General features: G+C 34.2%; 1 pseudogene; it reads left to right on the top strand.

Annotated features, from left to right (window-relative positions):
* Positions 1-17,111: 17,111 nt before the first annotated feature.
* On the top strand, positions 17,112-17,708 carry LOC130454722 (farnesyl pyrophosphate synthase-like; annotated as a pseudogene).
* The last annotated feature ends 9,717 nt before the right edge of the window (positions 17,709-27,425 follow it).

Below are 27,425 nucleotides of genomic sequence, written 5' to 3'. Positions count from 1 at the left end.
CTGGAACAACCTCCAGGAAGTGTTGCAGAGTGAAAGGAGCAGAACCAGGAAAACATTGTACACAGATACACTGTGGTTCAATTCAATATAATGGACTTCTCCATTAATGGCTTTACAATGTCCCTGAACAATCTGCAGGGATCTCCGAGAAAAAAAAAAAAACTATCCTCAAGCAGAGGACAAACTGTGGGAGTAAAAACACAGAGCAAAAGCAACTATTTGACTACAGGGGTGGAGGGGATATGGTTGAGGAGAGATGCTAAATGAGCACCCTAATGCAAATACCAACAACAAGGAAATGGGTTCAGAGCAAGGACATATGTGATACCCAGTGGAATCGTGTGTTGGCTAGGGGAAGAGTGGGTGGAGGAGGGGGGAGGAGAAAAAGACAATGATCTATGTTTCCAATGAATAATGTATGAAAATGACCAAATAAAATAATGTTTAAAAAATAAAATAATTTCATGTTTACAATTTTATATAAAACTTTGATCAAAGGAAACAGATCGGTACTTAAGAATGGTAAGAAGTGTTTTTTTGGAACACATTTCCCTAAATAGATGAGTTTTCTTTTCTCTGATACTAGAAGAAACTGCTTTTTCAACTATCTACTTTCATTTAATCTGACTTCATGTCTGAGAGCAAAAACGCTCCCAAGAGTGAAATCATTTGGTAGGGCCAATAGTCTTCAGTCTGTTGTTGCTTGAAACTGCTTCCATTGCTACCTAGCAGCTGCGAGGTGAATGGAAATCTGGGGCAGATCCTGTAGTATTTTAGTGATCATGGTATAGGCTCCAAAAAAGTAATAGGACAAGCACATTGTGGTGAAGAAAAATACCAATATTTCTTCGTAAGACTAAACTGGAAGCTGTCAAAATCTCAATACTTATTGTTTAGATGATGGAACCAATTCTCCATCCCCTCCAACACTTTCCCCTACCTTTTATTCTTTTAAGTATGAAGGAGCTGAATTGGGGGATAGTTGTATTACTGAATGAAATGCTTCTTCTTTCAGAATTTTGCTAGACAACAATTTTTATGGTTATTCACTAGGCTTAAAAATATGTAGGCATGCAAGTCAAATGAATGAGTCTTATTAATAAACATGGATAATGAAGTCTATGAATATCTTCCTAAAGTAATTAAAAAAATAAATTAAAAGTATTATCAGCCATTACAATTTTGACTGAAATTGTTCATTCCATGGTTATTGATGAACTGTTAACTGGTGATTCTAATTATCTTTTTGTAGTTTTCATCCCTTTTGACTGCTTGGAATCTTGTACTGTCAACCATCTAAAAAATATTTATTTATTTAGAAGTTTGGTTTTTTTCATGGTTACTTAATTCATGTTCTTTCCCTCCTCTCTTAAATCCCCCCTCCCTTGGGGCTAACATGAAATTCCACTGGTTTATACATGTTTCATTGCTCAAAACCTATTTCCATATTATTAATATTTGCAATAGAGTGATCATTTAAAGTCAAAATCTCCAATCATATTCCCATCAAACCATGTGATCAAGCAGTTGTTTTTATTCTGTGTTTCAACTCCAACAGTTCTTCCTCTGAAAGTGGATAGAGTTCTTTCTCAAGATTCCCTCAGAATTGTTCTGGATCATTGTATTGCTGCTAGTAGAGAAGTCCGTTAAATTAGATTGTACCACTGTGTATCAGTCTCTGTGTACAACGTTCTCCTGGTTCTGCATCTTTCACTGCATCAATTCCTGGAAGTTATTCCAGTTCACATGGAATTCCTCTAGTTCATTATTCCTTTGATCACAATAGTATTCCATCACCAACAGATAGCATAATTTGTTCAGCCACTTCCCAATTGAAGGTCATCCCCTAATTTTCCAAATTTTTTGCTACCACAAAGAGCGCAGGTATGAATATTCTTGTACAAGTCTTTTTCCTTATGATCTCCTTGTGGTATAAACCCAGCAGTAATATGGATCAAAAGGTAGGCAGTCTTTTAGCACCCTTTGGGCATAGTTCCAAATTGCCTCCAAGAATGGTTGGATCAATTCACAACTCCACAAACAATGCATTAAGGTTCCAATTTTGCTACATCCCCTCCAACATTTATGGTTTCCCTTTACTATCATACTGGTCAATCTGTTAATTATGAGGTTGTTTTGATTTGCATTTCTCTAATAAGGAGGGATTTAGAACACTTTTTCATGTGCTTATTGATACTTTTGATTTTGTCATGTGAAAACTGCCTATTAATGTCCCTTGCCAATTTATAAATTGGAAAATGTTTTGATTTTTTGTACAATTGACTTAGCTCCTCATAAATTTGAGAACTTGGACCTTTGTCAGGGTTTCTTTTTTAATATACATTTCTCCCCCAATTTGTGACTTTCCTTCTAAATCTGGTTGCATTGGTTTTGTTTCTTAAAAAACTTTTTTAATTTAATGTAATCAAAATTACTTATTTTAAATTTTGTAATAGGCATTATATCTTGCAATATACATTATATCTTCTTGATCCTAAATTCTTTCCTTTCTCATAGATCTGACAGGTATACTATTCTATGATCACCTAATTTACTTAAAATTTCCATATTTATATTTAAACCATTTATGCATTCAGAATTTATCTTGGCAAAAGGTGTGAGATATTGATCTAAATCTAATATCCATACTGTTTTCCAATTTTCACAGAAGGTTTTGTCAAATATTAGGTTCTTGTCCCAAAAGCTAGGATCTTTGGGTTTATGATATACTAACTTACTGAGGTAATTTACCCTAAGTCTATTCCACTGGTCCACCCTTCTGTCTATTAGCCAGTACCATAATATTTTGATGACCACTACTTTCTAGTATAGTTAAAGATCTGGTACTTCTAGGCCTCCAACCTTCTCATTTTTTTCATAATTTCCCTCAATATTTGTGATCTTTTGTTCTTCCAAATGAACTTTATTGTAATGTTTTCTAATTCTGCAAAAATGTTTCTTGTTAATTTGATAGGAATGGCACTGAATAAGTTAATTAAATTCTATAGGATTGTCATTTTTATATTAGCTCATCCTACCCATGAGCAAATAACATTTTTTCCAACTATTTAGATCTAGTTTTATATGAGTGCAAAGTGTTTTGTAGTTCTGTTCATATAATTCATGTGTTTGTCTTTGCCAAATAGATTCCTAAATATTTTATATTATCTAGAGTGATTTTAAATGGAGTTTCTCATGAGGGGATGCCCTAAAATTTGGAAATGGCTGAACAAATTGTGCTATATGCTGGTGGTGGAATACTATTATGCTCAAAGGAATAATAAAGTGGAGGAATGCCATGTGAACTGGAATGACCTCCAGGAATTGACGCAGAGTGAAAGGAGCAGAACCAAGAAAACAATGTACACAGAGACTGATACACAGTGGTACAATCTAATTTAACAGACTTCTCTACTAGCAGCAATACAATGATCCAGAACAATTCTGAGGGACATATGAGAAAGAACTCTATCCACATCCAGAGGAAGAACTTTGGGAAAAGAAACACAGAAGAAAAACAACTGCTTGATAACATGGGTCAATGGGGCTATACCTGGGAAAGTCGACTCTAAAAGATCACCCTAGTGCAAATATTAATAATATGGAAATAGGTCTTGATCAATGACACATGTTAAAACCCGTGGAATTGTGCATCAGATATAGGAAGGGTGTGGGGGGAAGGGAAGGAAAGAACATGAGTCTTTAAACATGGAAAAATATTCTAAATCATCTAATTAAATAAAATTTTCAAAAAAAATAAATGGAGTTTATCTTTCTAACTTTTGCTGCTGAGTTGTGTTAGAAATATATATATGTATATACATATACATATATATATATATATATATATATATATATATATATATATAAATGTTGATGATTTATGTGGGTTTATTTTGCACCCTGCACTTTTGCAAAAGGTGTTTATTTCCAATGCCTTTTAAGTTGATTTTCTAGGATTCTTTAAGTAGACCATCATATCATCTGCAAAAAGTGATAGTTTAGTCTCCTCTTTGCCCACTTTAATTCCTTCAATTCCTTTTTCTTCTCTAATTACTACTGCTAGTTTTTCTAGTACAATGTTAAATCATAGAGTTAATAATGGGTATCCCTGCTTCACTCCTGATCTTACTGGGAAGGATTCTAATTTATCCCCATTGTAGATGATTGCTTGTGATTTTAAACATATACTGTTCATTATTTTTAGGAAAGAACCATCTATTCCTATTGTTTCATGTGTTTTCAATGTGTGTTATATTTTATCTAAGGCTTTTTCTGCATTTATTGAGATAATCATATGATTTCTGTTGGTTTTGTCATTGATATGGTCAATTATATGGATGGTTTTCCTAATATTAAATCATCCTTGCATTTCTGGTATAAATCCCACATGATCATAGTGGATAATCCTCATGATAACTTTCTGGAGTCTCTTTGCTATTATTTTACTTCAGATTTTTGCATCGATGTTCATTAAAGAGATTGGTCTATGTTTTCTTTCTCTGTTTTGCTTCTGCCTGGCTTTGGAATTAGTACCATATTTGTAAAACTCCTTTTATGATTATGTTTGTCAAATATTTTGCATATTATAAGGATTAGTTCTTTAAATGTTTGATAGAATTCACTTGTGACTCTATGTGGTCCTGGGGATTTTTTCTTATTGAGTTCCTTAATGACATTTTGAATTTCTTTTTCTGAGATGGGATTCAATTGTACCACAGTGTATCTGTCTGTGTGTGTAAGGTTTTCCTGGTTATGCTCCTTTTACTCTGCATCAATTCCTGCAGGTCATTCCAGTTCACATGAAATTTCTCCAGTTCATTATTCCTTTGAGCACAATAGTATTCTATCACCAGCAAATACCACAATTTATTAAGCCATTCCCCAATCAAGGGATTTTCCTCATCTTCCAATTTTTTTTTTGCCACAACAAAGAGCAAGGCTATAAATATCATGCCATAGATTTTGATATGTAGTTTCCTCTTTTGTCATCATCATCAATGAAATCAGTAATTGTTTCTTTGATTTGTTCTTTGATTTACCAGTTTTGAAGAATTAGATTATTTATTTTTCAATTAATTTTTAAAATTGTCTTTCCTTAAGGATAAACTATGGGAGTGGAAACGCCGAGAAAAAGCAACTGCCTGAATACAGAGGTTGAGGGGACATGACAGAGGATGGACTCTAAATGAACACTCTAATGCAAATACTATCAACAAAGCAATGGGTTCAAATCAAGAAAACATCTAATGCCCAGTGGACTTACGCGTTGGCTATGGGGGGTGGGGGTGGGGGGAGGAAAAGAAAATTATCTATGTCTTTAACGAATAATGCTTGGAAATGATCAAATAAAATATATTTAAAAAAAATTGTCTTTCCTTAAACCTTTATTGATTATTATTTTTATTGCATTTTGGTCTGAAAAATTGCACTTGTTATTTCTGTTTTCCTTTATTTGTTTGCAATAATTGTATGCCCTAGTATATGATTATTCTTTGTGTATGTGCCACATGGTGCTGAAAAGAAGGCATATTCCTTTTTATCCCTATTCATTTTTCTCTAGATATCTTTTAGCTCTAATTTTTCTAATATTTCATTTACCTCCCTTCTTCCTTATTTATTTTTTGGCTTTTTCATCTAATTCTGATAGGGGAAAGTTGAGGTCCCCCATTAGTGTGGTTTTACTATGTATTTCTTCTGTAGGCTCCTTTAGTTTCTCCTTTGGAAATCTGAATGCTATATCCTTTGGTGCATATATGTTGAGTACTGATATTTCTTCATTATTTATACTGCCTTTCATCAAGATGCAATTATCTACCTTATCTCTTTTAATAAGGTGTATTCTTGATTTAGTTTTGTCTGAGATAATAATTGTTACTCCTGCCTTCTTTGTCTCAGTTGCATCCCAGTAAATTCTGCTCCACCCTCTTACCTTTATCCTGTGTGTTTCTTCCTGTATCAAGTGTGTTTCTTATAGACAACATACGGTAGGATTCTGGTCTTGAATCCATTCTGCTATCTACTTCCTTTTTATGGGAGAGTGCATCCCATTCACATTCACAGTAATGATTACTATTTGTATTCCCCTCAATTTTGATTTCCTACTTTGATTCTATCTCTTCTCTTATCCCTCTTACTCTCCTCTCCAACTTTTCACTTTTAGTCAGTCTTATCCCTTTCCCCTCCCTAATCTTACTCCCCTTCCCAACCCTCCTTTTTAATTATTCCTCTCTTACTATAGTGACTTTTAAACAACCCCCAACCCCTTCTCTCCTTTGTACTGTCCCCTTCCCCAACAGCCCATTTATTAAACTTCTAATTCACTATAGGGCATGATACAATTCTCTGCCCCAATGTATCTGGTTGTATTTCCCTCTTTAAGCAAATTCCAAAGAGAATAAGTTTTAATTATTACCTGCCATCAATCTCTTCTTCCCTTCCATTGTATGGTTCTTCTCCCCCTCTCCCATGTGAAGATTAAATTGAATTCTCTCCTGGTTATAATAATAAAAATACTTAACTCTCATCCTGATTGTGAAGATTAAATTGTAACCCTTACCTATTTTTAGATTTAATCATCCCCATAAGTGTAAACACCCTACTTAAAAGTTAAGTATGGAGACATGCCCATTTAGATCTAGTCACCAAAAAGTGCAAATATCCAACTTAATCATGAAGTGGGAGGTCTGTGATTCATATGTGCGACAATGGGAAACAAATCAGAATTGACTAACTGCATTCTGGGAAGTCCTAGAACAGAGAATAAACTGTGATTGGTAGATGCAAAATTAGGGGAAGACACAGGAAGTGATGCAAGAGAAAATGTCGTTTAAAGGGGCTGTCAACTCCCTGTGAGAGAGAGTTCATTTTTTGGAAGTGGAGACTGGACAATTCTTCATGCTATCAAGTTGAGGCTGGTGAAGAGAGGCAGAAAGATCTGCCAACTCTACTGACATGTGTTGAGTGAAAAAGCTGACTCCTGTTTCATTTTCTCTGAAGAGACTGGCCTCAGAAAAGACCTATCCTCTTGAGAAACTGCCAAGTTCCTCAGCTTTGTCAAGGCCGGCTGAAACTAATTCTCCCTGCCCAGAGGTGCTAAGAGTAAATTACTTAGTGTTCAGGCTAGATATCTTAACTTATCCTCTCTCTGATTTCTTTCTTCACTCTTTCTACATTTTGTAAATAAATTATAAATAAAATCTCGTTGGAATTAATTAAATTCCTAGTGACCACAGTCTTAAATCATCAAGCCTAACCCTTTAAAAATAATCCCCTTTCCCCCTTACACCCACCATATTCATAAATATATGAAATATATATTTATCCCATTTCTTTTCCCATTTCTCTTAATATTATCCTCTTTTCTATCCCTATTGTTTTTGACATATCACCCTATACAGTTTACCACTGTACCTTCTAAGTATATTTCTTCTAGCTACTCTGATTATAATAACATTTTTTAAGAGTTACCAATATCATCTTTTCTTATAGGAATACAAATCATTTAAACTTATATGTTCCCTATTTTTTTTCTTTCTTAATTACATTTTGGCAACTCTCTTAAGTTCTGTATTTGGACATCAAGTTTTCTGTTTAAGTCTTTTCTTCATGAATGCCTGGAAATCTTCTATTTTATAAAATGGCCATATTTCCCCCTGTAGGAATATAATAAGTTTTGCTGGGTGGTTAATTCTTTGTTGAAGATCCAGTTCCCTTTCTTTCTGGAATTTCATATTCCATGCCTTCCAGTATGTCAGTGTCGATGCAGCCAGGTCCTGTTTAATCCTAACTGTGGCTCCATGATATCTACATTGTTTCTTTTTAATAACTTGAAATATATTTTCCTTCGCATGGAAGTTCTTGAGTTTGGTTTTAACATTCCTGGACATTGTCAATAGGGAATTTAATGCAGGAGGTTATCTGTGAATCCTTTCAATCTCTATTTTATCCTCATATTCCAGAATATCAAGGCAGTTTTCTTGTATAATTTTCTATAGAATGATATCCAGGCTTCATCTTTGGTTATGACTTTCACATACTCCAATAATTTTTAAATTGCATCTCCTGGATCCATGTTCCATGTCTATTGTTTTATCAGTGAGTTGTTTCATATTTTCCTCATTTTTTTCATTCTTTTGATTTTGTCTTACAGATTCTTGCTGCCTTGTGAGGTTATTTGCTTCTAATTGTTCAATTCTAATTTTTAAAGACTCAATTTCAACCCTGACATATTGCTCCTCCTTTTTCTTTTGAAATATTTTTCTTTGTAGATCATTGTTTTTATCTTTTGATTTATTTGCCTTGTTTTTGAGCTGGTCAATTCTGTCTTTAATGAAACTGTTTTCTCATTTTGATTCATGTGCCTCTGTTTCCAGATGACCTATTTTGCTTTTTAGGTTCTTTTCACAATTTTCTTCAACCTCTCTTAATTGCTTTTTTGAATTGTGTTTTAAGTTCTTCCAGAGCCTGAGTCCAATTCCCTGTTATTCCTGAATTTTTGCTTGGTGTTCCTTCATCCTCCTCTGTTACATTTGTTCTTTCTTCATAACTGAGCAGAAGCTGTTGATTATATTTTCTATTTTTCTTTTTCTGTTGTTTTTTTCATATTTTTCCTTCTCCTTCCCATCTTTATTGGCTGTATTTTTACTCCTCTGTTTATTCACTGGATATGTGAGTTTGGGATTTTCTATAGGTCTTCTTCATTGTCCTGTTAATTAACTGAAGGGCCTTCTTCATTGCCCTATTAATTAACTGGATTAAGCTAATGGAATTAACATGCATGAATGTGCCCTGAGGTCAAATCTTCCCCAGGTGCCAGGAGAGACTGGAGGTAAAAGTGAATGTGTGGAGGCTGAAGGTAGTTACTCTCAGACCTCTTATCTACTCCTTTTTGACAGCTGCCTCCCTGCCAGCTGCCATGTCAGAGCCCTGAGCTTCCCATGGTGGCATCAAGGTACTCTGTGGTGGTTTCTGCTTTTGCCCTAGGATTCCACTGTCAGTCAGATTTCTATAATGTGTCTCAGTGCAGTATGTGGGGCAAGGATGTTGGATCTTTCCCTTTTACCTGAGAATTCAACTTTTTCTGTGGACCTTTCAGGTTGAATTGAGTAGGAGAGACCTGTCACAGTGTCACAGGCCCAGCACTGCCTCCAGTACTGTATACAGGCATTGTATAGTGATGACCTGGCCTGTGACATCAGTGGTGGGTCTCTGCTATGAGAAGCCCACCACTGCCACTGGGTATTTTATAAGACACCCCCTGTTTTGGGGGAGTGTCAAATTAATATAAGACAATGTCTTTTGGGGGGGGACATGGTAGTACAATGGCCCTCATACTCCCCTAGATGCCCACTTACCCACCTTTTGTTTGTTAGTTGATTTAAATTTACTTGTTCTTCATTTTAAATATCACATTTGTTACCATTTGGGGGGGTTGTTTTACTTTTAAATAAGATATGTGCAGTGTGCATAGGGATTTGTTCATAGTTTATTTTTTATAGTCTGGCCCTCCAACATTCTGAGGGATAGTGAACTGGCCCCCTCTGTAAAAAGTTTGGGGACCCCTCCTCTAAAGGCTTCTTCTTTGAACTATTGATAAATTAGATTAAACCAGTTGATCTGATCTGCAGAATTGAATGAACCCTGAGGCCAAAACTCCCAGCTACAAAGGCCTAAGATGGAGGTGTGGTGACTGAAGGTTTTGATCAGCCTGCCCTCTTCTCTCTTTATCTCCTCCAGCTGCCTCCTTACCAGCTGTGGTCAGAGCCCTGACCTTTCCATAGTTGTGGTAGCAAGGTAACCTGTCATGGTTAGAAACCTCTCCCTGAGATTCCATGGACTACAGGAATCTCAGTACAGTAGATGGGTAAGTGGCTCAGGGTCCTTCCCTCTTTCTTTCCCTTAAGCCTGAGAATTCACCCTTCTCTGCATACCTTTTAAACTGAATTGCACAGGAGGATCCTACAACTCTTTCTTGTTGTTGGATTTGGTTTTCTGACCTTGAAGAAATTTGTTTTTGATTGGTGTGGAAGGGTTTTCACAGAGGAATCAGTTTTTCCTGCTTCTAAGCTGCCATCTTGACTCCACCTCTTTGACCATTTTCTTGGTACTCCCTCCTTTCCAAGTTTCATGGCACTGATTTCTCTTAATTCTCTTCCTGCTCCTCTGCATCATATCCTCAGTAATTCTCTACTAGACCATCATCTATGCTCTTTTTCAAAGACAAGAGTCATATCTTACAACATTTCTTACTCTTCTTTTCTCTCTCAATGATCTCAACAACCATCTTGGGTTCAACTGTCAAGTGTATTAACTGTCAAATTCATACAAGTGTTCCGCATCTTTCTTGTGAGTTGAGAAGCCCTAATGATGTTTCTTCTGTAAGAATCCCCACAAAAACATAACTCATTATCATTGTCTTCCCCAAACTAGACTCTCTTTCTGAATTATTTATCTTTGGGGAGGGTCCCTTCACTTATATTCAAAATCAGAGTTTTATCCTTCATAATGACCTTTACTTAAGTTTTTCTTCCACTGAATCCAATTATTTACCAGATTTTATTAATTATACCACCCCAATATCTCATGCAGGAATCTTCTCTCTGTCTTTCAGTACCTTCCTCTCTTTCTCTGTCTCTGTCTCATTCTCTCTTTCTTTATCTTTATTGTTCTCTCTTGTTCTTTCTTTCTCTCAAAGCCCTTGGCCAGGTCCATGATCAATCACCTACATTATATTGTAAGTTCCTAATTAGTTTCCTTGCCTTCATTCTCTGCCCTGTTGATATGTATCCATGACATCCATTCTCAGGAAGCTTAAGGAGATTCATATTGCCTCTATACTAAAGCACAAACTCCTCTGTATTTTCAAAACCATCAAGATCTTGTTCCAACAATATTTTTTTCTTTTTCTCTCTTTTTTTCCAGAATGATTTCATACAATCCCTCTTAATAGCCTCTATTCCTGCTTAACAGTTTTATTTGAAATTCCAGGTGAATATAGTGCATTGCCTACCTCTATGCCTTTGCACATGTTTTCAGCCTTTTCTGAAATTCTGTCCCTCTTTATCTTAATCTTTTGGAATCCTCCATATCTCTTAATGTTTTATCTCAAGTGTCACTTTCAACATAATATCTCCATATTAATACTCTTGTAACACTCAAATTATCTCATTATAATTTGTAGATATCATATATTTGCTTAATTTTTATGAATTTATTTTAAGATTTTATAGGGGAAAAAATTCCTAAGGCAGTCATGCACAACTCTTCTTCACATCATTTGGATTTTCTTGACAAACTAATTCCAGCTACTGACTCTAGAAATGGCATTCTATCCATTGCACCACCTAGCTGCCCTTCATGGCTAGCACATATTAGGAACTTAAAAATGCTTGCTAGTTGAATGGAATTAATCTTTAAAATATTGTAGTATGCATTTGTAGCATACATGTTATGATGTAATGTGCATGATAATATCTTAAGGAAATACTCTTCCCCTCTTATGTACCTTCATTTTTTCCTAGAATTATTTATCATTTAAATTTGATATATAGTAATATTCTTAGTATTTTTTAGCTAAAATGAACTTCATTAAAATTAAAAAAGAACTCCCACACATTCTTCATAAATTTTGTCTTATATAGTTTAGACAATGCAAAGAGCTAAACTATAAAGGTTGATATTGTAAACCATCATTGGTGATATTTATGGAAGTATCACTATACTTAGGAAAAGAGTTTTCATTTCCTGAGAGTACTCCAAAGCCAATAAATCTTGGAAATAGAGTATTATAACAAGAACACAAATGTCGCCAACATCTGATTCAGAACTAACAGCCATGTAAAGTTACACCTCAACATATGCTTAAAATAAAGACAGTTTGATTTGCTATAATGTATATGAGCCTTGTAATGAAAATGAAAGTGTAGCATTTAAAATGTGCCAACATATTTTGTTGTGATAAAATATATGTGTATATGCACATATACACAAATATATATATATATATATATATATATATATATATATATATATATACATATGTGTGTATACGTATACATTAGGGTAGCAAGGGGGTTTAGTAGCTAAAGCACTAGACCTGGAGTCAGAAATACGTGAAGTCAAATCTGGACTCCAACATTTACCAGCTAACCCTAGACAAGTCACTTAATCTTATTTGCTTTAGTTTCCTCATCTGAAAATAAACTGGTCAAGGAAATGGCCAACCAGCTTTGCCAAGAAAATCCTAGGTTCACATAGTTAGACATGGCTGCATATATTCCTATATGCATATATGTATGTATTGTACTTAGCTAAGGAGAATGCTTTTCAAATTGATAATCTGCTTTTAAGTTTTGCTTTGAACTCTCCACTTGTGCTGAGTTTTATCAAGCCCCACCGAAGGACTTTGTTGCTGGGCATGACTTTTGTAAGTTAAAGGAAGCAATAAATAGTCCTGTACCTCATTCAGTTGATCTTGGGCACAGATTCATAGGTAAAAAAACTATGGATAATTTCTTTATCTGATAATATCAGTAGGCTGCTTAGTGGCATGATAGGAGTTGAGGAGGGGGAGGCATCAGATTCCTCTGGCAAGTTTCCTTTCCTGCCCCCAGTGATGGTGAAATTTTAAAGAAAGGGCAGTTTGAAGCTATCAATTTGCAAAAATTCTTCCCAAAACAGAATGCTCTCCAGTTTCTGCAAAGGCTCAATGCATTCAGCATTAATTTGGGCTCATTTAAAACTGGCTCTGTGATACCCTGTGTCTCCATTTCCAAAAGGTGCCCTTTAATATCCTCATCTCCAAATTCAACATTTCCCTTAGGAATTTGTATACCTTTACCCACTCTCTAAAATTTCCCTTTATCTCCACTGCACTTTCCACTTTAGATTGTTCTCTAATAATGTCTTTTATTTTAATGTGCTACTTTTCTGGTACCTTCCTGAAACTCAGGAGTTATAGTATTTGTGGAACTCTTTTGTTGCTTTTGTAACTAGAAAAGTCTTGCTTTTGATAGACATGGAAAACTAAAAATGTTAGTCGCTAAGCTTAAAAGAAAGTAAGATATATAAATCCATACATTTTCCATTATTGCATTTAACTAGTGAGCCTATTTGAATTATCTGAATTGCAGTTTTATTTTTATTTTTAATAAAGGTATAAGTCTTATCATTCTTGTATCACTCCTAAACATATGCTTATATTCAGTGCTGCTGTAATCTGTTTTCTATTCTCAGAACCAATGAGCACTTTCAAGGAAGGTGAGCCTGTTTCAGGAACTTTATTACCCTTCCTAAATGACCTGACTTTGAGGAACTGTGCTATCCAAGTGTGATTACTTGTGTACTGGTCTTCTGTAACCAGTTTTCCCTATAGTATGTTAGTTCCTGAGGACCCAAAGAATAGGCAAAAATCAGTGATCTAATTGTGATATATGGCTTATGATATACTTTTCATGTTTCACAATATTTGTTCAGTTGTTTCAGTCATGTTCAGCTTTCTCTAACCCTATTTTAGGTTGTTTTTTATTTCCTTCTTCAGCTCATTTTACAGATGAAGAAACTGAGGGAAACTGGGTTAAATGACTTACCTAAGGTCACACACCTAGGAAATGTATGAGGACAGATTTGAACTCAGGTCTTTCTGACATTACACCTTTAGTTTTATCCTCTGTCCCAATGAGCTGCCTTTAAAAAGTACTTTGCAATCTCTTATGATTTTTTCCTCTCAATAAAAATAAAGTTCTCCTGGGTCTTAAATATCCCTGTATATCATAGAAGGCATCAGAAATCTAGCTAGACTGCTAAGGCATGAGAAAACATTGGCACATGGCAAAGGAAACCATATTAATACAATTAAGACTTTTCACAACTTATGGTTTCACATATTTTTCAATTTAGAGTCACTCACCCTAATCAAATGAGCAGCCACTTAAGTGACATATGACTGTATTTTGACCTTTTTAAAGGGATGCTTATTATTTATATTGTTAAGAAACCTACTTAGTTTCCTTCAAAGCACAACTATAGTGATACCCTCAAAAGTGATGCCTTTCCTGCTTCCCTTATTAGCTATTAGTGTTCCCTTGCCTCATTTATACATATATAATATATATATATATATTAAATTTATTTGTTAAAATGGTGAATCTTCAGAATAAACCATATACTCTCTAAGGACAGGAACTACATTTCTGTAAATTGTTTATTTGTTTTGTTTTACTATGCCCCAGGAGGTGCTTATTCAATGTAATTGCTAATATTGGTGGTTAGAAATTTTACGGCTTTGTTATGTATGATTTCTCCCTTTTTTTTTACCTAAAGAACTCCTATCTACACAAATTTTTCTTCCTAATTATCTATTGGTAGTGAAGAGTCATAGATATTTTTTAAAAGTTTGTATTTCAGTGAAATTGTAATTCATCAAACAATTGAGAAGATGCAAGTAATTGTTTTGGACTCTGAAGAGTCAGAGGAAAATGGGCTTTGCCTCCTCAACCTTTATATAAGTTACTGCTATCTCTCCCTTTAAATTAGCCTTTGCTTTGTATACATGTGATGTGCTCATGTTGAGACCCTGCAGAATGTAAGCTACTACAGGGCATTCTTTTACTTTTATCTTACAGCCTCAGAGCCTTATTCGTGGCCACACTTATGATTGATGTTTCTTTACCTAAATTAACTAGCACTTTAATTCATTATCTTGCAAGGCCTTAGAATGTCATTATGTTGATTGATGGAGAATTTGAATTGTAGAATATTACATAAAGAAAGAGCTTCATTTATATTGCATTTTCTAACTACAAGTTTTGACTTCCTTGCATGCTAGAAATTGCATATTCTCTGGTATATTGGCTGTATTTACCTTTTCATACTTTAAAATTCTGGCTTTCTTATTTGAAATATCTGTTGCCATTTTTGATTTCCCAAAGCATCTGTCATCAAGAAATAAGTCCCAGTTATTACATTGTTCTTATGGAAAATATGATCTGTTTTGTGATGATTTACTTTTGTACACCCATTTTAAAATCTAGGAATTATTTTTTAAATGAAATCTATCTCCAAATATTGGATGGACCAGGAAGTTTCTACAAATTTAGTTCAATGGATTCAATGGAAGAGGGAAAACTAATGAACAGCTGCACTGTTGGAAAATTATATTGATTTAGAGCAACATTCTAACCAAAGGAATTTTTACACAATTCAAAGTACAGGTAAAATTTTTATCATGCAGTATTTGATTAAAAAAAGAATAAACTACAAAATTAGCATCTTTATGACATCCATAAGAATAGGGTTGTTGGGTGGGGCAGAAACATTCTTTGACTCTGTGATTAGAAATGAATTGTTACAGTAACTAACTTGCCTAAGCATGCTACTGGCTACTCATATTCATTCTCACTGAGAGCAAAAGGGGGAGGAGGGGGAAGAATTCCTGATGGATTTATAAAACAAAATCTCTATTGATGTGTGGACTTTGGAGAACAAGAGTGAGAATTTGTTAATGGAATCAAGGAAGAATCAGAATTGGAAACCTTTTACATCTTAATGAAAGTTATCTAGAAACAGATGAAGATATAATGTAAAATGTAAATTTAAATCACAATTTTTTTCTACCCTTGCCGCTTCTTTCTTCCCTTCCTTTTCCTTCTCCTTAGTTTTTTCCACTCTTACATTTCCCCTCATTTTCCCCTTCCCTTTTCTTCCTTTACTCCCATTTTTCCTCCAAAAACAGAGGAATAAAACCATGCCCAGAAAGTTACATTAGCACAAAAGAAATGAATTCATTTTTTGAAAAGAACAACAGCAACTATCATTTCGGATTCTTTTAATCTTTTCTCATTATATTTTTCTGGACATTCACATTATAATCTAATAAGTAATTTTACTTAGATATTGCCCTGGCAAAGTTACTGCAACTTCCTGAAAATGCATTTCCCTGTAATATGGGGATTGTGATTCTTTATTTCAAAAAGATGTTGTACATTAAATGTGATCTCCAAAGTACCACTTGGAAGAAGGTGCCATAGAAATAAAAAAGGTATTGAAAAAGCTTCTGAAGTCTCACTCATGGCACCATATATGCTTTCTTTAATGACCTTGGCATTCTCAAGTTTTCTGCTTGAGTATCAATCAAGGACACTGTTTAACACAGCTAGGATTTTACTCTTGTTTTGGCTGAAATTGTCCTTATTTGTTCAATGCTATATTTTCCTGAATCTTGACCAGGTACAATCTCAGAGATGAAGGCTGAGAGCTTTGTCAGCACTACAACAAATAGAAGATGTCAGCAACTATAGCAGATGACTTGGTGTATATTGTAATTATGACCTGGTGAGAATGGGATTGAGTTAGGGAGATGAGAAAGAACAGAATTTACTCCTACCATTGAATACTATTGGAAATATTTGAAGATCTTTTGTTTTAAATGGGTACTCAAACTCAAATGAGATTCCAGAATTCAGAAGTATTTCTTTGTTATTCAGATTCCATAAAACCCTCCCTAAAGCAAACATATTACTTTGCATATTGACTAATTTATATATATACATATATATATAAAACCCCTGTACTATAGCCTATTAATATAGGGCTCTCTCCTTGGTGGAGATGAAAATATTGGTTTAGTGAGACTTCCAGTCTTCCAGTTCTTTTCAGAACTCTTAAAGCTTCATTCCTTCAATAGAACACTTCAAGTGGAGAGAATTTAGACACTCCTGGGTTCTAGTTTTGAAAAGGAAAAGGCAAAAACCAAACTCACTTCAGTTTGATAAAAGAAAAGACTGGGAAAACATTTGAGAAGGTTCTGGTCTCCATCATGTCCCTATTCCTATCTAGCTACATTAGATTTAGGGAAGTTTTTCCTGGGTGAGATTTAGATTTAGATAACTTTCTGTCTCCATAAATTTATCCCACTCCCAATAGAAGAGATCCTTCCCTCTATGTATTTGGATATATGTTCTTCTATTTATACCTTCTCTAATTTCTGTTTTGCTACCCATCTTCATAAATTGATTTTCTTTGCTATACACTATATATATATATATTATATATATATATATATATAATATATATATATATATATACACAGACATACATGTATGCATGGATGGATGGATGTATATACTGAGATTGGTCAAACCCTTCTTAAAGTTCCTCAGTGCAAAGTTGAAGTTGATCTAACCAGATTAACCAAGCAGAGATATAAGACCACTATCAAATATAAGATAGCTTTCTACTTAACTTACCATTTGCTTCTGCTACGTACATGGCATGCATAGATCAGGAGAAAGAGCACACCAGTGCCAAGAGATGGGGAGATATTTTTTTCAAATTACTTTAACCTTTTTTTGGTGACCCCAATATGACTGGCAAGATTGGCATTGACATACAAGACAACAAATGCAGTTGGCTGGTGGTGAAGATCCTTCAGCTGGCATTATCTGAGCAAAGAAAGATCTTGGAAGAGAATTATGGACAGAATGATCCAGAGAAGATTGCCAAAGTGAAGGAACTCTATAAGAACCTTGAATTGCCTGCTCTATTCACCAAGTTTGAGGAAGAAAGTTACAGTAGATTGATGGGTATTATTAAAAAGTATTCATCTCCCTTGATCCCATACATTTTCTTGGAAATGGCAAAGAAGATTTAATGCATAAATGATCAAGGATTTGGATATGAAAGAGGCTGGGGAGGGCAGGGGACCATGTGTGGAGTTGGGGGAGGATAAACTCTTAATAAATTATTGTTCTAAAAAAAACAAAACAAAACTTCCCCTTAATAGACTCTCTCTAAATAGTATTAGTTCAGGGGATATGATCTGGTCTAATCTAGCTATCTATCCATCTACCTATCTATCTATCTTTCTATACTTTTCCCACATTCTTTCATGTCAGGAATGAGAATCTTCTTTGAAGAATGGTAGAGGGCTACATAAAGAAAAGCCTTAAAAAAGTGGTTTTCTATAAATTTGAGGTAAAAATGGAGTAATGTAGCTTTGATGTTATCACAATCAAAAGAAATGTAAAAATGTCATGCAATAGTCAAACAGATCAGCTTACAAACAGAAGAAATTGAAGAAAGCATCCAATGGGAAGAAACTGTTGACAGTATTATAAAAATAAATTTAGTGTTTTGACTTAAAATATAAATAATTGGTTGCCAGGGATGATTCCCAAATAATAAAATACCTAGGTCAGCTGGGAATTATGGAGATTTTAATTAATATAGAGAGAAGCAATTAAGGAAAAGAGAGAAAGAGAGAGAGAGAGTTCCTGAGTTTAAAGGAAAGGGAGTCAGTCATCACTTACCATGAGACTGTCTCCAAGCTGGATTCAAGTCCTCCACTGAACTCAATCTCCTGAAGTGAGTTCTGAACTGAATTCCACTCTGAGCTGAATTGCCTGAACTGACTTTTTACCCCTCTTTTTAAAGAAATTTTCTCTTATGTCACCTCCCCTAAATTTTCACACCTACCAATCACAGTAGATGCTTTTTTCCAAGTCTGCCCATTCTTAGTTCTTACCACTCTTTAGTTCTCACCTTCTCTGGTTAGATTATATCTTCTGAGGTACTTCACACTTCTTTGTTAAGATCATCCTTTGTGAGTTACTTGACCTTTTTTGTGACTAACTTAACCTTTATAGGTACTTAACACCTTTTGGTATTAGATCTAAAAATAGACTTAACTTAAGGTTCTAGCTTCACTATAAGGTATGAGTTAAGTACCTTTATTGTTCAAGGGAGTTTACAACTTTATCCTCCCCTAAAGTATGTGTAAGTATGGGTGAAGTAATGTAAAGTTCCCAAGACATTCCTGATTCTTTTAGACCAAATATCTCCATTTTTACAATAAGTAAATAGCTAAATCAAATCTTTCTAAAGTACAATCTCAGTAGTTTTTAAGTTTCACAATATGTAGGCATGGTACTACCTCAATAAAAATAAAGCCAAACCTCCTCCCCCCCACCCAGTGTTAAAAAAAATCTGGAAACACATACTACTGGGCAAAAAAACATGTACAACAATAATAACAAATTCTGGAAAAATCTATAAAAATATGATGAAAATAGATTTGTCTTAGCATCTTATACTATGTACCCCAATATATTCTTAACTAATTAATTATTTAAATTAGAAGAATTACAACATCTAAGTGAATGGGACATTGTACCTTTCAACAAACAACCAATAAACATGCCTAAAGAACTATCTATATGCAATTCACTGTGCTAACTGATCTTCTTTCACAGGAGAGAATTCTGACAAATAAAAGATGAGAAAAAAAAAACCAATACACAATGCCAATTATAAAACATTAAAACTGAACAAATAAAATAATTTCAGCTCAGAGAACTAGAGAGATGGTTATAAAATATACATTTCCTTAAAATTCTTTGATAAAAATATGAATCTAAAACATGTAGGGAGGGAACTGATAGAAGTCTAAAATCCATTTCTTAACCAATAAGTAGTCAATGGTATAACAGCTCTTAAAAAAGGAAGCACAGATTATCAATAGCTATATGAAATATATTCAAGAGGACTACTGATTATAGAAATGCATGTTAGAATACCTCTAATATATCATCTCAAAGTCATCAAAATGAGAAAATATTCTAAAAGATGGGGGAAATTTATTGATGGAAAGAACTGAAGAAAGACATGCCTATTAATTGACTACCTGAAAAAATTGTAAATTGGTTTAGCTTTCTGAGATACAATTAAGAATTATAGATTCATGTGGAAAATATAGTAGACACAGGAAACTTTTGGCATTCACCATAATGAGAATAAAAATCATAGATCATAGATTAAGAGCTTGAAAGAATCTGAATGTGATCTAGTTAAATCCCTTCATTAGATGAAAAAGTTGAGGCCTAGAAAGACTTGTTCAGAGTATCATAGGTAGTATTATTGTTTGTCATTTGTTTTGAAAAGGACCAGTGACATCATAGAGTGATATCTTGACTTGTGGATTAATTGTAATTAATTGAGGCAAAGTAGCACAAAGTATTCAGCCTTAATTCCTCTTCCAGTGTCAAGTACTAGAGGTAAGATTTTAATCTAGGTACTCTGACTCAGAAATCCATGCTCCTTTTCAATGAATTGTTTCCTCTCTGATATGCCAATAAATAACTAATTATCAGATTTAAATCAATTCAATTTGAGTTGCACATATTAAGTTCCTGTTTTGTGCCTTGCTCTAGGGATACAAAGTCAAAAAATAAATCTTCCTTGCCCCCAGGAGTTTATGTTCTACTGAGTGAAGAATTCTTCAAATTCATAAATAGCTGTCACTGGAAAAAAACATAGCAGGTAAAGTGGCATAATTACAGAAAGCTGGGAATTAGCTTTCAAAGAATGGCTGACATATATTAAAATCATTGTGTATCCTGTAAGTCCAAAAGACAGAACCTCAAGCCAAGACAATCCTGAAAAGATTGGCTAGAGCCATAAATTAAAGACATATTTTCAGGGTGTAGTGAAGGTCTGATAGTCATTCTTTACATCCTTCTGTCTCTGTCTCTGTCTCTGTCTCTGAGTCTCTGTATGTATGTGTGTGTGTTTGTGTGTGTGTGTATTGAACCACATTGGTGCATATAGGCTAGGCAGTGACACTGGAGAGCAGCAACAAAAACAATAGAGAGTCAAAGGACAAGGACATTTTATGGCTATTATGCAGTCACTGGCCCATTTATAGATAGACTCTAAGGAACATTTAAGGCTATTCAAACCCATTAGGATTATTGGCATTGACTTTGATAAGCAGGAATTTTTTTAAAGCTAAGGCCCAACTGGGAGGCAGCCCTGTGGTTTTTTTTCTCTTTTCTTTCTGTCAAAGTAAAGTTTCAAGGTTTGCGTATCTTGCCTGCTTAATTGATTATGTTCATCACAAGCACAGATAATTTCACATTTGAATCTGTCATAGGCTCTTTACAAAAGATACTGGCATTCCATACAGTTCTGAATGGCTCTGTCATTGTTTAGGGGTTCATTTGTAGTTTTAAAGGCTAGCTGAAAAAGGGTTCCATGAGTGATAGCAACAAACAGGTGTGTAGACAAACCACTTATACAACCCATTTCTCCATATGACATTTTATCTTTTTTGAAGTGTATCCTTGCTCATGCTTTTCTTCCAAGTGCTTTCTTTTCAATTACCTACTTGTGCATAATCCTTTAGGAGACAATAATGTATAGGTACAAATTCCAAGATGGGGCACGGATCATATGCCAGAAACATGGGTTTAAAGCAAGAGGACATAATTAGAATGGTCCTGGAATCTTTTGTGTGGTGAAATATAATTTAAGACATCACATTGTTACTTAGAAGAAAGTATTATTTTTAACAGCAGTACCAGGCTACATAGCAGATGCCCCTGGAAAGTGAAACTATGATGAAATTAATTTGACCTTTCTAAATCCTAAAGAATATAAATCAGATATATTTAATAAAGATCAAGTTGGCAGGAAAATAGCTCTGACTTTCAGGCAAGTAAGTGCTACAATAAAAGAAATAAAGATATCTCTGTATAATTCTGAATATATTTTCAGGAACAAATGGTAAGGATTAAGTGCAGTTTGGAGCTAGGTAAGTTTTCTTCATACTTTAAATGTAACAGACTTCTGAGTTTGGTCATTTCAGTACACTTTCATTGCAATTAGGCCTATGTCAGATGCCATTCAATTCTTTTCGTTTAAAAAAACAACAACACCTGAGCTATTGCTTAACTTGGATGAGTGTTTTTACAAGCATTAGGTATTTATTTGTGAGTTATTTGGTCATTAAATCCCCTTTAGATTCTACAGTCTCATTTTAATAAGATCCTAGGAACTTTTGAAGCCTTTAGATATGGAAAATAATAGAGTAACTCTTCCATACTATAAAAACAGGATTATTGAAGTTTCCCTGGCTAGAAAAGAGGGCAAAAGTTTATTCTAAGGACTGAGGAGCTTTTTCAAGATTACACTTGGGCTTGACAGGAAACTAGTTTTATTTTAATGAAAGAAGGAACATAGGCCAAAATCTCATTATTATTGTATTCCTTAGTATCTATCACACAGAAGAAATGGAAGGAAGAGAATGCCATCTACCATTCCAGCTTGCTGAAATCAGAGTAAAAAAAAGAAGTCAAGTCCATGTTTGCTTTTTGTTTGTTTGCTTGCTTCTTTGTTTTTCTTTAGAGCTGAATCTATAGACTCTGTCATGAAGTAATACCATTGTGGACATTGTCAATTTAGGGAATTCTTATATATTGGTTCAATAATAATGAACATTGATTTGACCAGCTTATGAGAAAAGAAATATTTTCATATTGCTTCTCTGATTTTTGAGTAGGTGTTTCTAGGTATAACAAATCATTCAATAATGATTTATCAAGTGCCTCGTATGTACAAGGTATTGATGTGGACTCTATGCCTGCTGAGAATCTCTATTTTCAAGGAGCTTATATTCTAATAGAGGAGTCAATATGAACATAGAACTATAGATCTAGTATTTTGAAGTTACCTTTACAAATATAGCTGAAATAGAAATAAAGAGAAAACAAAGGACAGTAGTCAGTGAAATTTAGGGTAATTGTGGAAGGCTGCATGTAGAAGGTGTTTGAGCTTTGTCTAGAGAGGGATTATCTGAGGATGAATTCAGATGAGAGAAATACAGGCATAGGAGATCGCCAGTACAACAGAGATAAGGAATGTTTTCATGTTTGAGTCACAAACTTTAAGTGAGTAAAGCCTCTGAGGATCAAGAAGTGGGTTCATATATCTTGCTTCTAGTCCTTTTCCCAAAAGGGAATTAGCATGTAGACCCTATGTTTAGAATTTGTAAACCATTTTTATCTGAACCTCACTCTAACCCACTGAGGCATATAGATATTATCCCCATTTTTCAGATGAAGGAACTGAGGTTTAGAAGTTACATAACTAGTAAGAGTTCAAGGTGAAGTTTGATTTTCTGGATTCCACATCTAGCTCTCTTTCTACTAGGTCAGGGTTTCTTAGAGCAGATATTTTATTCCTTCAGTAAGTAAAATGTTAGACAAATCCTTATCCCTTGAAAATAGATGACTATGTGCCTTTAGGAAGCTGTAACAAAATGTGTTAAAATGCTATTATAACCTGAAAAAGAAGTTGGGAGTTGTGAAAATGTGCATATCATTGTATTGTCAAAAAAACATATTTTAAAAGGGGAGGAATCTCTTGATGAACTGAGCCTGGAATGAATAGAGCTAGGGATTGTCCCTTGGGATGACAGGGAAAGACTGGTTTTATCTTGAGAGAACACATAAAACTAGTGTGAAAAATAAGAGGAAGAAGAAAGTTTAGACAGCCAGAATTCTGGAGGCAAGTGAGAGATTCCATGAATGAAATGGAAGTAGCATAGAGCATCATAGAACCATGGATATCTGAAGAAATGAAAAAAGGTTTTATGAATACAAAGTTGAGGGAGTCCCTGGTCTCAGGGAGCTCATATTATAATAAGGAAATAGAATAAATACAAAGGAATAGTAGCTTTGGAAATTTTTGCTAGGGGAATCACAGGGATTATAAGTGGGATACATCAAAATTAGGCTTTTCAATATGACACATCAACAACAATTGTCATGTCCTTTCCAGAAGCATGTTTTTTTTTTCTTTCTAGCACAAGAAGTGAAAAATTAGAATGGGTGATAAAGAGCATATGACATAAGTCAAGCATCAGAGCAAATGGAAGAATGATTGGGGCAGCCCAATTTTCTTAATCGTTTCTGTTTGGAAGATGAAACATAGGATTGTGAGTAAAATGTGTTTTCAGTCACTCACCAATCAAAAGCTACATTTTCTGGTGGAGGGATAAAAAGCTAGCAAACTTCCCCTAGAAGATTAAACTCGAGGGGATGGTTTTGAGGTCAGATCAATTTGGAAAGAGAGAGAGCAGCAGAAAAGATAACAAGATCCTTCAGTAGGCACTAATTAAAAAAATAATAAGAATAGTTAATATTTATATAACTGTTTAAGGTTTTCAAAGTAATTTAAATATATATTATCTCATTGAAGCATTTAACTTGATTAAATGGTAGTTTTCTGGATGATTTTTTTGGCTGAAATAGGAAACATAAACCTTCCCCTTTGAGATTTATACAGAGATATATGTGTATGCCTTATAATTTAACAGGGATCAGAATTGCCCTTAATGCTTCCTTCATCATTTCTTTATACATGAGAAATTTGAGGAAGGAAGACTATTCAATTTTAAATTCTCTGCTGAGGCTTGAAGTTATATTCAAGACTTTTCCCCCATTTGTTTTTCAAGAATATGTCCTCTTTCACATATAAAAGGAATACTGATTTTAAGCAAATACTAAAATAGCCAACATCCAGATTTAAATTATCCTTAAATTGTGACAATAGTATCTAGCATTCATAGAGTACATTAATCTCAGTCTTGTGTGGTAAGGATTATAATTATTTTCATCTTATAGTCGAGGAAATGTTAAGAGACTTGCCTACAGTTTGGAGTGCTAGTGTCTTAGGTAGGATTTGAACTTCCCTCCCCTAACACTAAATTTGGCACTCTTTTTGTGATGGTTCCTCTCTGATTCTATGATACCTAGCTTTGATATATTTTGAATATGGCATAACAATTGAAAATAGTAATAACTCTCTCAATTGTCATTTATTAAATGTTTATTGTGTGCTGGTCACTGTGATAAATGCTAGAAGGTAGAGGCAAAAACAGTATCTGACCTCAGAAAATTCACATTATAATGGGAGACAACAACTAACATGTATATAAACATATGCGATATATGAGATTTAAATTGAGATAAGGCTCAAAAAGAAGGCTCTAAAAATGATGAGAAACCAGAGAGTCCTTATTGTAAAGTAATATTTCAACTGAATCTTGAAGAAATCCGGAAGAGCCAGTATATACAGATGAGGGATAGGGTTCCAGGCATAGAAGACAATTGATAAGTATTAATAATTGATTGTTATAATAAATTAACTATTTTATGTGAATTTATATATATACACACACATATATATATAAATTCACCTATAAATGATTACTATATATAAATAAATGTTTACTATATTTTAAGCAATGGGTATACAAATTCAAACAAAAATAAAAAGAGTCCCTGCCCTCAGTTCAGGCATTTTTCAATCATGTCTGAATCTTTATAACCTTACTTATGATTTTCCTGATAGAGATTCTGTAGTGTTTTGCTATTTTCTTCACTAGCTCATTTTACAGATGAAGTTAAGTGACTTGTCCATAGTCACACAGCTAGTAAACCCCTGAAGTCAGATTTGAACTCAGGAAGAAGAATCTTCCTGATTCTAGGTTTAGTACTCTTGTAAGTGTGCCATCCTCCTCCCCTCATGGTGATTTAATTGTGTGGGGGGGACTATAAGCAAACAAATATAAGAGGCCAAAACTAACCAGGATGTACAAACAACTGGATAAATGAGACACACTTATCAGGAAGAAAGAACTAAAATTATGAAGGACTGGGAAAGACTTCTTGTAGATGGTAAGGTTTTAGTTAATACTTGAAGAAAACCAGGAAAGCCAGGAAGTAGAACTGAGGAGGTGGAACAATTGAAGTTGGAATATAGCCAGATAAATGACTTAAGGCAGGGCAAAGGACTGTTATATATGAGAAAAGAAAAGAAAGTTATTGTTGAAAAAAGACAAAGAGATTATTTTTCTTTGATGCCAGAAGTAATAGGGTTCCACTAGAAGTTATGCATTCAGAAAATGAAATGGTCAAAATTGAATTGGAGGAAGATAACTTTTGCAGTTGAGTACAGGATAGACTTAAATTGGATGAGACAAGACCGGGAGAAAAATAATTAATTTTTGTTATTATTTTGTTGTTTTAAATAGCTCAGGCATGAGGTTTGTACCAGGGTGGTTGTCTTACTAGAGAAAAGGAAGCATTCATAAAGAAGGTAGAAAAGAAGATTTAGTAAAAGACTGAGAATGTGGACAGAAGGTGAGTAAAGAGGAGTTAAAGATGACACTTAGCTTTAAATTCTGTGTTACTGAAAGGTGATAATGCCTTAGATACTAATAAGCAAATTCATAATAAGGGTGGATTTGAGGGCAAGGAGAGTTTTGTGTTCAATATATTTAGTTTAGGATGTCTATAACACATCTAATTTGAGATATCCATGAGCAGTTGGTGACTGGAGATCAGAGTTCAGGGCAGAAGTTTGCATTATATTAATAGATATCTAAATAAAGATGAAAAGAAATTCATTAGGTATACCTATGTCACTTCATCACACAAAGGCTCTAAAATTTACAAAGTACTTTGCATACTTTATTTCATTTAATTTTTAAAATATCACTGGGAGGTAAGTAATACTGTAATTATCATCCCCATTTTTCAGCTGAGAAAGCTGAAGCTTACACAGGTTATGCAATTTGCTCAAAGTCATGAAATTGATAAATATTGAAGTCAAGAAAAAAATTGCCTTTTGAATCTCTGCCCAGTTATTTCAAATATTTGAAAAGTTCGAGTATGTCCAATTACCAACTAAATGTCTTTCAGGAGCAGAAAAATCAAGATTTCTCTTCTGGATCACAAAATTGAAATTAGAGTGGGCTTCTACTGGCCCATGCTCTTGTTGAGGTTTTACAAGAGGTTACAATGAGTACTGAAAGGGTTCAAGGAAGAAGGGATGACTCCCTATGTCATATATAATGGATATATATGTCATATATAAAATCTACTAATTACTGTAAACATGGCAAGACTTTCTCTCTGTATTTTCCCTGCCTTTGAAATGACTTTCCCCTGCTACCTCCCCATGCTCTCAAACCAATTTACCTCAATCCTGCTATTTCCCCAGTGTGATCCCCTCCCCCATACCCTAGAGAACCTTCTTCTATTGGTAACATAACATTTAAGGCAACTCTTTAAAAGTGTTATATACAGAAAAAAATTGCTCCATATTCAAAGTACTCTGAGTCCATATCCACTCAAAACCATAATAAGCCCTTGGTTATCTATTTATTTTTTTTATCAATCAACTAGACTGTAATTAAATAGTTCAAAGTAAATGTGTTTAATGAAGTAATGTGAAAAAAAAACTTAGCAATAGTATAGTTTACTTATAAACTAGTAGTATACTATCCCATACTTATAGAAATATATGTGGAAACTAAAAGGAATCAATGACTGAACAAGTAGTGATATATGACTGTAATGTAGTACTATTGTGAAATAAGGAATGACAAATGAGACAATCGCACACAGATACACACACACACACACACACACACACACACACACACACAGACACCTGGAAAGGCATATGAAGTGATTCAAAGTGAAATGAGCAGAATCAAGAGAATATTGTGCATAGTAACAATAGTGTATGATTCTGGATGATTAAACTGTTATCAACAATGAAAGAATCTGGAACGATTC

This window comes from Monodelphis domestica, chromosome 5 (genome assembly GCF_027887165.1).
Source record: "Monodelphis domestica isolate mMonDom1 chromosome 5, mMonDom1.pri, whole genome shotgun sequence".
NCBI classification, from domain to species: Eukaryota; Metazoa; Chordata; class Mammalia; order Didelphimorphia; family Didelphidae; genus Monodelphis; species Monodelphis domestica.
The sequence above is the reverse complement of the archived record's forward strand: the minus strand, read 5'-3'. Positions and strand labels throughout refer to the sequence as shown.